Source organism: Acartia tonsa, chromosome 3 (assembly GCF_053477335.1).
Source record: "Acartia tonsa isolate MP-2025a chromosome 3, ASM5347733v1, whole genome shotgun sequence".
In the NCBI taxonomy this organism is placed as follows: domain Eukaryota; kingdom Metazoa; phylum Arthropoda; class Copepoda; order Calanoida; family Acartiidae; genus Acartia; species Acartia tonsa.
Window position 1 is genome coordinate 31,411,434 of NC_137262.1, and position 13,443 is coordinate 31,424,876.

General features: G+C 33.5%; 2 long non-coding RNA genes across 10 annotated transcripts; one reads left to right on the forward strand and one right to left on the reverse strand.

Moving 5' to 3' along the window:
- Nucleotides 1–5,654: 5,654 nt before the first annotated feature.
- LOC145313907 (uncharacterized) lies at nt 5,655–6,595 on the forward strand. The gene is made up of 3 exons (XR_013877546.1): nt 5,655–5,686; nt 6,107–6,203; nt 6,447–6,595. It is a non-coding gene; the product is annotated as an uncharacterized LOC145313907 (long non-coding RNA).
- Nucleotides 6,596–9,242: 2,647 nt separating this feature from the next.
- Nucleotides 9,243–13,085, reverse strand: LOC145313911 (uncharacterized). 9 transcript variants are annotated; one of them, XR_013877560.1, is made up of 5 exons: nt 12,828–12,961; nt 11,394–11,465; nt 10,824–10,887; nt 9,993–10,179; nt 9,243–9,542 (listed from the first exon to the last, which is right to left on the reverse strand). It is a non-coding gene; the product is annotated as an uncharacterized LOC145313911 (long non-coding RNA). The 9 variants fall into 9 exon arrangements; XR_013877555.1 differs by having other exon boundaries at nt 9,243–9,553; XR_013877557.1 differs by having other exon boundaries at nt 9,243–9,593.
- Between the last annotated feature and the right edge of the window lie 358 nt (nt 13,086–13,443).

Genomic DNA, 13,443 nt, shown 5'->3' on the forward strand with positions numbered 1-13,443 from the left:
AGTTTAGTCTCTATTTATTTAGTGAGTCTTTAGATCCTCAAGAAGATTTTCAAATATGGTGTCAACTAACTCTTATGTATGGAGTTAAGAGTGCTAGTGCTCAAGCAACATATGGATTGAGGAAAACTGCTGATCTAAAGAAATTAGTTTATCCACTTGCTCACAAAATAATTATGAAATGGACGTACATGGATGACTCCAAGGGTGGAGCTAATACTAAGGAGATGAGAGATGAAATGATCAGGCAGTTGCTTGAAATGGTTGATTATGGAGGATTCAAGATCAAAGTAGTGACTAAGAATCAAGAAAATCCTTCTGATAAATGTTCTGATGATGGCATTTGTACCTCCTATGGGGGGTATAGATGGTTGCCCATGTCTGATGTTATGGGTTACAAATGCCAAGAGATCAATTTTAATGTTAAACGTCGTGGTCAAAAGAAGCCAAATCCTTTTCAGTTATGTTGCGAAGAAGACATTGATTTACTTGTAAAGGATATCCAATTTACTAAGGGGAACTTGTTAGGACGAGTTCTCGAATGCTTTGATATTGTAGGTATATTGGAGCCTTTGAAAGTTAATTACAAGATTGACCTTCACAAGTTACCCGTTACTGACCTAGATGATGAAGTTACTGGTGAATTCAGAAGAAAATGGATACAAAATCTGAAACTGATGTTTAGATCAATGAGTTTATTGATTCCAAGAAGTGTGATTCCAGAAGACGCCATTGATCCGGAGAAAATAGAATTGATTGTTGCAGTTGATGCTGCTTCAACTATGTCTGGTTGTTGTATCTATGCAAGAACAAAGTCTCCAAATGGTAGCTACTATGTCAGACTTCTAACATCTAGGAGTAAGTCATCTTACTTCAATACTCCTAGAAATGAACTTATAAGTTGTTTGTTAGGAGCTGAAACTGCATTTACGGTGTGTAATGCATTAGAGGGTAGAGTATCATCTGTTATATTCCTGACTGACTCAAGCATTTCTCTCTGCTGGATAAGCAATACAAAAGCAAAGCTTAAGCAGTTTGTTCACTCCAGAGTGACCCAGATTCATCGTCTTATTGGAGCAGATAGTTTTTTCTTGATAAGTTCTCATGATAACCCTGCTGACTTACTGACTAGGGGTACAGCTACTTTTGATGATGTTAAAGAAGGATCTGAATGGCAAGAAGGTAGAGCCTGGATGAAACTACCTTTTGAAAGAATGCCAATAAGATCTTATCAAGAAGTATGTGCTTCAATGACTCCTGAACATATTGCTGATGTGGAGAAAGAAGTACATACTGAGTTTCCTGCTACAAAAGTAGATGAACATACAGAACCTATTGCTATGAATTGTTTCTGTGTAGATGATCTTGCTGATGTAGAATCTTGTGATTCATCTGTTGAAGTTTCTTTGTCCAAAGATATTCCCGCAATTTTTGCTATGAACCCAAATTTACAGATACAAAATAAAGCTAAAGATGATGTAAACCCAAATATACTGTTGCATACTAAAGCTAAAGATGATGTGAACTCAGCCCTCGAAGGAGTTAATGAAATTTATGCAGTTGATTTTATCAAACATGGATTCAAGAAAGGATTCTTACAGTTAGCTTTTATTTTCAGGTTTGTATCAAGACTAAGACACAAAGTTCATATCAATCAGCACAAGATTGAATTCTGTTCAAACTGTCCAATCTGCAAGGTTCAGACTAAGCTTAAAGCATCAGGTTTCAACAAACTAACTTCTAGGAAATCTGATCATCAATCAAAATTTGTAGTTTCACCACTTGACTTTTTCTTAGCTTGGACAGCTATATGCAAGATTGGAACCAAGGAAGTAAAATCCATTACTCATCACACTAAATTGAAAGAATACACAGAGAAAGATGACATTTTGTATGGTGGTGGTCGATTGTCTCTTCCTGCTATCAGAGTTGAAACCTCAACCCCTATTCATGAAATTGATTTTAATCAACCAGTGTTCCTTGTATCAGATGTAGTTACATATGCTATTGTAATGTATGTTCATTGGGAGCTTTGTCCACACAGTGGAATAGACAGGACAGTTTCTTTTGTTTCAAAGATCATTCATGTTGAAAGGATTAGAAAATTGGTTAAATTCATTCGGAATACTTGTCCACGTTGCAGATATTTGATGAAGAAACATTATCTTCCTCTTACTGGAAATCAATCTGCATATTCTTTGATGAAAGCTATTCCTTTTTTCTCCACCATGATTGACATTGCAGGAGTGTATAAAGCTCATGATAGTATCAAGCAAAGAGTAACTAAGCCTGCTTACTTCTTGATACAGGTATGTCTTATTTCAGGATGTACGTCAATAGGTGCATTAGAAGACATGACTGTAAATTCAATCCTGTTAGCATTAACCAGATCAGCAAACAGATATGGATGGCCAAAGTATTTAGTGCTTGATTCACAATCTAGTTTCAAGTCACTGGAACATGCAAAGATATCTTTTACTGATCTAGCTGGGAATTTATGGTCTAAACAGAACATTATCCTTGATTATAGCACTCCTCTAGGACATAATGAAAGGGGACGAGCAGAATCAAAGATTAAAATCTTGAAGGAATTTTTGGAGAAAGCAGCTGAACTTGGTGTGAAACATAGTTACCTACAATGGGAAACTATAGGATTGAATATTGCTACCATGATTAACAGTTTGCCTATTACTTCAAATCAGGATGATCAAGCTCACACAATGGGAGAGTTGGGTTTAATCACTCCTAACTTATTTATTTTAGGTAGAAACAATGCAAGAAGTCCTGAGAAGTTTGTTACTGTTGATTTCAATCCAGCCAAAGCTATCAAAGAAGTTGCTGCTACTAATGACAAGCTTATTGAACTTTTAGGTGACTTTATTCCTAGATTTATTCCTGGCAAACGTTTCACTGAAGCAAGACCTCCTGAGGTGAATGATGTTGTTCTTTTTGTCGTTCAAGAATCAAATAGAACAAGGAACATAAAATACAAATATGGTAAGATTGTTGAAACGAACGTTGATGGTCGTATTAACAAAGTTGTTGTTGAATATCGTAATTATGAAGAAGTTGTCAAGAGGAGAGTTGAGAGAAGTATCAAAGATCTGGTCCTGATACTAGCCTCTGATGAGATTGATTTCAATTCTAAGGAACATCAACTTGCTTCTTATATTCAACAGAAATATCTTTAATTATATGAGCTTGAGCTTAATTAAAAATATCCAAAAGCAATTTAGAAAATGTTATCCATTTAGTTAAGCTCAAGGTAGAATCTTGTATGTTTTTTTTAGTATACCAGGTATATAGTACTGTACAGAAAATTGGATCAATGCTTGACTTATATCTCGTCAAAGCTTGTCTAATAGTAATGTTTATTTATTGTACAGAATAATTAGTTAATGCTGGACTTATAACTTGTCAAGGCTTATCTAATATTTATTCATTGTACAAAGTGATCAATGCTGGACTTATATCTCGTCTAAGCTTGTCTAATATTTGTTTATTGTGTGAAGTAATTAGAACAATGCTGGACTTATATCTCGTCATAGCTTGTCTATTACTTGTTTATTGTACAAACTTAGATCAATGCTTAACTTATATTTCGTCAAAGCTTGTCTATTGTTTGATATCATCAAGAATATTAGATCTTAAACACTTTGATTTCAATATCCAATAGTTCAATCAAATGCTGTGCTTAAATCGCTATGGCTTTGATAATCTATAAGTGTTGATGTATATTTTCAAAATGTTCTTGATGAAATAAATGATGATATTGTATTAATGGTGATCTTATATTTTGATTACCTTAATACTATATGGTTTGCTTATTTTTTTGAAACCTTAGTATATAATGTATTTATTATTGTAAGATTGTATGAATATTTATATTTACAATATTGAGTCTTAAATAAATGAATAATTTTTATTTCCAAGTCTTATTTTGGTTAGAAGTTTAAAGAGTGCAATTGTTTTGTTTGTTTATTTTGCTTTCCTTTTTTAAGCTCTTACTCATTTATTTTTTTCTTTTTAGTGAATTCAAAGCGTTGGAGAGAGGCCTTACCCTCAGAAGACAGAAGTCTAGATATGAAAAAGATATAAGCCATGAAAAGTTTCATAAATATGAAAATATTCCACTAGACAATTTATTACTCAAGGATCCAGACACCATTGTATCAGCAGTAAAAGATCAGAAAATTGCTGTGTATGATCTAAAGAGACTAGCAACTCCTGAGAAATATCTAAATGAAGTTATAATTTTTTGTGTTATCAATACTTTTGCTAGTTTACCTGACCATAAGTTTGTTGTAAGTCAATATTTGTCTAATGATTTGAAAGAAGGTAAATCTGTATTTATGAGGTATAAAGCTGAATATAGGATGTATTTTAATGGGCATGACTTGATTATTGTACCTTTATGTTTAGGAGCCCATTGGACACTTGCAATAATATATCCAAAATCAAAAGAAATAGAGTTTTATGATTCATTTCATTACAAACAGAAACCTAATTCACTTTTTGAATCATGCAAGGATTATATGGAAGAAATTCTAGAAACTAAACTCTCTGTGACTATCAGGAAAGATTTGCCACACCAACAGAATTACACTGATTGTGGCATGTATGTTTGTAAATTTGCAGAGCATGCCATTAGTGGAATCGGTCTCAATTTTAGTGATAATGATATGAATGGATTCAGACTTGACTATGCTAATAAAGTCAGAGAATTAAAGACTGATTTGCCAAAGTTCCTTGAGCCTAGGAAAATTGATGAGAGAAGTTATGATGATATTGTTGAGAAGACTGATGATATTGATGAGAAGACTGATGATATTGATGAGAAGACTGATGATATTGATGAGAATGAGAAGACTGATAGTAATGAGGCTGTGTATAAAACCGAGATGAAAACTAAAGTACACCAAAGTCTGTGCAGATTTCTTTATAGATCAAGCTTAAACCATAGTAACAATTTTGGAATTTTACTTTTTGAAGAGAGCATTGTTTTAGCTGCAAACACTGATAGGCCTTTCCTAGGAAAAGATAAAAATGGTAAAATTATAACTTATAATACAAAAGGAGATTGGACAAAAATGTTATCTTTTGTTGAAATTTTGAACCATTTTGAACAAACAGATCATGATAAGGCATTTGTGTTAGTAACAAATGAGATACTCCAAAATCATAGCATTATTCATGATTGGTGTGCTAATTCAAGAAATCCAGGTGAAGAAATTTCACATTTTCAATTTCATTGGGGACTTACTAATAATTTCAACAAACTTAAAAAAATCATGAAATCTCAAGGTGTAATTTTACAAGACAAGATGAAAAGAGATAAGAACTTTTTGAAAAAGCAGAAAAAATTGAAAAAGAAAGGTTAGTACTTTAAGAATTCAATTCATCAAATTGGTCCTGGCCAGTGTTTTAGAGAATTTGTGATGAATTGAATTCTATTTTTTATTGCATACTAGTCTATATCTATTTTGTCTAATGTCTAATTTTTATTAAAAAAATCGTTTTTTTACTAAAATAATCAGAAAAACGTGTATGTTACAATAAAAGTAAAAGTAAATTTTTAAGTATTTTAAAGCATTTTTGTACTCAAACCGGTTTTTCGTCATTAAAGGGTTATAAAAGAGGTAAAAAAACAAACTAGAAGTCAGTAAGATTCTGTACTCCTCCAGAGAAGGTTTGAAACGTGTTATTTTTTAGTCAAAAGAACATTTTTTAGTGCTTGAATAGCAGTAAAGTTATAGTTATTTTTTATTGATCAATATTTTGTAGATATTTTCATGTTTTCTTTTATTACTAATTGACGGTCTGCTCAGTCTGTCTTGTAATTGAGGAAAATATGAGGTTGTTGAAGGAGTATTGACCAATAATTTGTAAATTTTATTTTACTGTTATTTTTTTTTGTTATGATCTTACTCAAATAGCAGTAAAAGTTGTGGTTATTTTTTATTTGTCAATGTTTTGTAAATATTTTCATGTTTTCTTTTATTACTGTTTTGTAATTGGAGATGTTATGAAATTGTTGAAGGAACATTGACCAATAGTTTGTAACTTTTATTTTACTGCTATTTTTATGTTATAATTTTTGATAATCTAGGCCTATTGAGATAATTCTTAGTGATGGCATATAAATTTGGCAGTGATCCACAGTGGAGTAAATATTTAGATCAAAACCCTGATTTTTCAACAAATTGGTAAGTTTTTTCTTATAAATTCTTATACATTTTTCTAAAGAGTTCTTTTTATTATTTCATTGATTTTTTTGAGTTTCTAGTTTGTTTAATATTTCTTAAGTGTTCTATAAACCTTATATAATACAAGTCTAAGAAAATATTAAAATCAAAATAGATAGTTATTAGTTAAAAGCTATCAGTAAAAAAATCAATCTAATATTATTGAATCTATGAAGGTGTTTTAAAAAAGTGTAATTTTTTTAGTTCAACACTGTTGACAGAGATAAATCAGAGAATTTCCTTATTACCTACCAATACCTACCTCAATCTACCTATATTTTGATATATTTCTTAAATATTTTGTTTAAATCTGTTTAACTAATGTTAATTGTCAATAAATTAATTCTTTAGAAGATATTGTTTTTATTTTGTTTAAATTCATGTATATGTTCAAAGGTGATAACATCGGCTAATTAGGGTTTTTATCCAAAACAGTTATATAAATTAAGGTAAGGAGCTATTAAGGGGCGATGGAGAGGCTATGTAGGGGCTATGTTATATAAATTAGGGTAAGGGGCTATTCAGGGGCGATGGAGAGGCTATGTAGGGGCTATGTTATATATATTAAGGTAAGGATTATATAAATTAAGGTAAGAGGCTATTAAGGGGCGATGGAGAGGCTATGTAGGGGCTATGCTATATAAATTAAGGTAAGGGGCTATTAAGGGGCGATGGAGAGGCTATGTAGGGCTATGTTATATAAATTAAGGTAAGGGGCTATTAAGGGGCGATGGAGAGGCTATGTAGAGGCTATGTTATATAAATTAAGGTAAGGGGCTATTAAGGGGCGATGGAGAGGCTATGTAGGGGCTATGTTATATAAATTAGGGTAAGGGGCTATTTAGGGGCGATGGAGAGGCTATGTAGGGGCTATGTTATATATATTAAGGTAAGGATTATATAAATTAAGGTAAGAGGCTATTAAGGGGCGATGGAGAGGCTATGTAGGGGCTATGCTATATAAATTAAGGTAAGGGGCTATTAAGGGGCGATGGAGAGGCTATGTAGGGCTATGTTATATAAATTAAGGTAAGGGGCTATTAAGGGGCGATGGAGAGGCTATGTAGAGGCTATGTTATATAAATTAAGGTAAGGGGCTATTAAGGGGCGATGGAGAGGCTATGTAGGGGCTATGTTATATAAATTTAGGTAAGGGGCTATTAAGGGGCGATGGAGAGGCTATGTAGGGGCAATGTTATATAATTAAATTAAGTGGCTATTAAGGGGCGATAGAGAGGCCATATAGGAGCTTTGTTATATAAATTAAGGTAAGGGGCTAATAAGGGGCGATGGAGGAGCGATGTAGGGGCCATCAAGTTGCAATGTAATATAAATTTGGAGAAGGAGCGATGAAGGGGCGATGTAGGAGCGATGAAGGAGCAATGGAGGAGCGATGGAGGAGCTATGTAGGAGCGATGTAGGGGCCATCAAGTTGCAATGTAATATAAATTTGGAGAAGGAGCGATGAAGGGGCGATGTAGGAGCAATGAAGGAGCGATGTAGGAGCGATGTAGGGGCCATCACAGTACAATTTAATATAAATTTGGAGAAGGAGCGATGAAGGAGCGATGTAGGAGCGATGGAGGGGCGATGTAGGGGCCATCAAAGTACAATGTAATATAAATTTGGAGAAGGAGCGATGAAGGGGCGATGTAGGAGCGATGAAGGAGCGAAGTAGGAGCGATGTAGGAGTGATGTAGGAGCGATGTAGGGGCCATCACAGTACAATTTAATATAAATTTGGAGAAGGAGCGATGTAGGAGCGATGGAGGGGCGATGTAGGAGCGATGGAGGGGCGATGTAGGAGCCATCAAAGTACAATGTAATATAAATTTGGAGAAGGAGCGATGAAGGAGCAATGGAGGGGCGATGTAGGAGCGATGGAGGGGCAATGGAGGGGCGATGTAGGGGCCATCAAAGTACAATGTAATATAAATTTGGAGAAGGAGCGATGAAGGGGCGATGTAGGAGCGATGAAGGAGCGATGTAGGAGCGATGTAGGGGCCATCACAGTACAATTTAATATAAATTTGGAGAAGGAGCGATGTAGGAGCGATGTAGGGGCCATCACAGTACAATTTAATATAAATTTGGAGAAGGAGCGATGAAGGAGCGATGTAGGAGCGATGAAGGGGCGATGTAGGAGCGATGTAGGGGCCATCAAAGTACAATGTAATATAAATTTGGAGAAGGGGCGATGGAGGAGCGATGTAGGGGCCATCAAGTGGGTTGTTATATAAATTAAGGTAAGGGACTACGGAGGGGCGATGGAGAGGCTATAAAGGAGCCATCATGGGGCTATAGCATAGCCTCTTATCATAAGAGGCGATATGAACGCCCCTTTAAAGGAGCTATTAAGAGGCCATGAAGGAGCTATAGCATAGCCTCTTATCATAAGGGGCGATATGAACGCTCCTTAAAAGGGGCTATCACATCGCTCCATATGATAAGAGGCTATGCTATAGCTCCTTGAAGGAGCTATAGAAAATCATCGCCCCATATGGAGCGATGTCATGGAAAGGACTATACCCTTATTTTTATTCGTAGAAAGCTGGGTATAATACGATGCTAGACATAGTTTTTTCGTATGGAAGAGAACCGGTTTCTATCCACCAGATTCGAAATAGATATATTATTGCTTGGATCTTTCACCAGATTTTTAAGTTCTATTCTAAATGAAACTTTCAGCGGGCTAAAATAACTAACCCCCAATCTTTCCACCTTCTAATGAATGATCGAACTGTCCAGTAAACTTTTCAAACTAAATTTACAGTTAACCTCAAACATAATATCCACTTATATTCTTAACCATCGTTTTAAAAGAAGATTCTCAGTTGTAATTTGAAAAAAGTTAGCGTTTTTTAGAAAATTATGTACGAGCAATAACCATGGATCGACGGACTTTAATACATGTAAATCTATTTATATAAGAAATCTCTGAAAATTTAAAAATAGTTAGCTGAAACATAAAAACAATATACGACTAATAATCATCCCCAATATCTTTATGCAATTTTATTCGATAAGGTTCATAAGCATAGAAAAATTATTTACATATATGTTACATATAAAAATATATGATAATGGTTCACATTCAGTATGACTTTAAATGCAGCAATGTTTTAATTTCTTTTTAGATTAAAAATAAACTGAAAAATAGAATAATTGATGCAGAAAAAAATCCAATTAAAACTACTGCACTTGAATTACATCTTTACAGTTGAAACATAATGACATTCATGTGGTTTTACATAATTTATTTTATTTTTGTACAATTTTTATATTTTTTGTAGGTATTTTCTTTTATTAAACTGACAAGATGCATGAATGAATTATTGTGTATTGAATTAGCTAGAAAATATGTCTTGATGTACCTAATAAACTGTATTAGTTGTTTGGAAGTAAAAAGAATACAGAATGCTAAGAATGAGGGGGGGGGGGGGCAGTTTCGGGCACCCTCTAAAGGTATAGGCAATGTTAAATCTTTGATTTATCCTTAAATAAAAGTAACAGGATCTGTGTAAACGAAGGATCTCGCTAACCGCTGAACCGATACGTATGGGTATTTGAGGTTTATAGCCATTAGGGGGGGGGGGGGAGGGGGAGGGTACCAAATAAAAACAAAAATATAAAATGAATGGCAGGGGGGCAAATTCAACCCCCATCTAGAGGCCTCTAGGGACGTAGCTGCTGGTTACAAATAAAGGAACTACCAATACACAAAAATCAACTCATACATCTAACCAATACATGTATAAAAGTAACTTATTAATTTTTAATGAACGCGCGAAGCAGAGATGATTTTCAGAATGAAATCTAACGTTGAGATTTTTTGGGGGAAACTAATGATGATGATCTTAATCTTCCTTCTTCTCGGCCTCATCCTTCTTGGCGGGAGTTTCATCCTCAGCCTCGTCAGGAGAGTCCAGCTCGGTACCTACAAACACATTACTTATTAATTAAAGGCATTTTATGATTTTAAAATAAGTCTTAAGACAGTAAATCTATTTAGGTTAAGCTTAAATCCTTAAACAGAGGTGAATTCTTAAAAAAAAACTTTTGCCCCATTAAAATCAGTTTGCCCCACTAAAATTTTAGTGAAGCAAAATTATCCCCTCTAAATTTTTAGTTTGCCTAACTGATTTTAGTGGGGCAAACTGATTTTAGTGGAGCCAAAGTTTTTTAAAAATTCACCTTGGGACTATGGCAGGTTCTCATCTATTTTTGGGCAGGTTAAATAAAATTACCAAAGATATATGCTTCCTTTAATTTAAACTTTAATCGAAAACTTACAGACTTGAAAAATATGTTACAAGTCCAACTATACACTCCCTGATCAAAGCACCTAGCGATAGGAGGGAAGAAAAAAGGCTAACTAAATATTTGGGTAGTACTAGTACACATACGCTACACAGTATGAATTAAAGTTATCATAAAACAAAGAATTCAAATTTTAAAAAAATGGTATAAATAAAAGCACCGAATTCAGCAAGATAAACATTTGCCTTTGTGAACATATAACACTTTCATATCAAAAAACATTATATGTGATCAAAAATATGTTTTAATTAATCATTATACCTGAATCCACCTCGTTGGCCAAAGTATCCTGGTAGGCTCCCATGAAGGTCATATCATCCTGGGACTAAAGAAAAATAATTTAAGATTTTTACAAAAAAAATAATTGTCTTATACAAACATAAGAATTTTATAATAAAAAGAAAAGCCTTTGTAACAAAACTTCGGTACAAGCAAAGGTTTCGTGATTTTATAAACTTACCTAAAGGATGTGCAAAAAATGCAGACTTTTTAAAACTTAATTGCGCGATTTGTGTTATTAGTAGAAAAAAGTTGTGCATACAGTTAGAACCGCAAAGAGCTCTAGTTTGTAGAGTTATAAAATAAAGTGCTAAGTGGTAAAATGTCCCAACTGATTTTAAACTTAACTTGCGAGTAAATTATTAAATATTAGTAAAGGGTTTGCAAAAATAAATGCGCACATTTTTAAAATTGCGTACAAATAGCGCGGCTCGTGTTTGTAGTAGAACTCAGTAACAATTAAAATATAAAATAAACTTTTATAAACCTTTAACCAAAAAGCTATGATTTTTAGAAATTAGCATTCAACAAATTAACAGATAAAAATCTCACCTTCTGTGTTTTGACAAGCTTGAGCCAAATAAAGAAAAGAATAGGGATCAGAAGGGGCAGAATAAGCATCTCCTATAAAAAAAAATAAGATAATTAGTCCCATATAATTAACAAGCTTCAGCCAGATAAGAAAAAGAATAGGAATCTCTTAAAAAAATAAGATAATAATTAGTTTATTAGTAAGCGGGGTGGGGGTTTCATGGAACCATCTCGTAATCAATGTATAAATGGCAATATTACATAAATGTAGTCTTAAAGCCACGCGACTGCAGATTATAAACAAATGTGTAGTTAAGCTGGGATGCAGTTTTCTTGTAAAATTATGTTAAAGTAGCAGGCTGTGTGTGTTTGTCTTGTATTTGTAGCGAAAGATCTTGCTAACTACTTGACCCATATGATACTCCTCTTATAGTTTTTGGAACTAAGATATAAGGTGGTAAGCCGTTTTTTTGGGTTATTTTTAATGCAAATCTGTCATAAATTACGTAGAAATCAACTTTTTGAAACCTATTTTTGCTTTAAATCATGTGAAATGATACAAAATTTTTTTTTTTAGATTTCTAGTACCAGCAACTATCTGCTATAATCGTTAGAATACGTTTTGGAGCAGCAAAGAGTATTATGTAGATAGGTTTCGTGATTGATTTGCATTGAAAATAGCCATAAAATGGCTAAACAGCTGAGCCGCCAGCCGTTAGCCGTTACTTTTCCAACTTTTTGTTCGATTTAGGGAAAATAGACCTACCAAGGATTACTCATGCAAAATTTCAGATCGAAATTCCAATTATAAGTGCCATTTATACATTAATTACGAGATAGTTGCATTACCCCCCCCCCCCCTTTACCACCTTATATCATAGTTCCAAAAACTATAAGAGGAGTATCATATGGGTCAAGTGGTTAGCAAGATCTTTCACTACAAACAAGACAAACAAACAGCCTGCTACTTTTACATAATTTTACAAGAAAACTGCATCCCAGCTTAATTACACATTTGTTTATAATCTGCAGTTGCGTGGCTTTAAGACTACATTTATGTAATAAAACAGCAGACAGTCTCAACAACTTAAAACTGCAGCAAAGCCTCTCTTTTCAAGATGTTATTCATCCCGAAGCAACAGAGCATCAAAATTAATTAGAATTCATTAAGAACCTGTACGAGTTGCAGCTGAAATAAAGGAGAGGTTGGGTTATATTTGAATGGGTAAATAACTTATGGCAGATTTAAGCCATCTGCAGGGGTTTAACGAAAAAAAATATCTGCCCCACTTATTATCAATTAAACAAAAAAGGAAGGGGAGGGTGGTTTTGTTTTCGCCAAGCACTTTAAGGGAAATTACCAGCCTGGATGCTAATGTATTTACCTTATAAGACGCAGCTTGACCATAACTATATTTACCTTATAAGCAGCAGCTTGACCATAACTATATTTACCTTATAAGCAGCAGCCTCATCAATGTTGAGGAAGGAGAAATATTCCCAGCTGAAAACACGTCCCATTTTAAATTTATATGAGTTTGATTTAGTCTGAAATAAATTAGAATTAACGCGTACCTAAACAAAGAGCTTACAATTAAAATAGAAGATACAAAAAGGATCTCAAAATTTCAAACAGCATAACATTTAAAAAGGCAATAGATTCAAATGGTATTTTAAAAATCATACCAATAAACAGAATTAAACGTAAATTCCTAAACTAAAATACCAAATATTAATTCTAACTCGAAAACCGTTAGTAAGTACAGAAAAACTTCACTATAAATAATCTTCAAAACAATCATCAATAAAGAACCTTAACACGATTCGCTTAGAAACTCAAAATAATTATGTGCTGAATGTACGACGTACTGACTCATTCTAAAGTGTTATCTTAGAAATCTTGTTTAATCCTACAATAATAAAAAGATGATAACTATTTGAAATTTTTTGCATTATTTTTATTAGCTACTTGTCTCTTATATTAATGTAATTAATGAAAACTTTTAAACTTTTTCAATAATAATAGTAATTTAAAAAAATAATATCCAGCGTTAAAGGGTAAAGGGTTTGG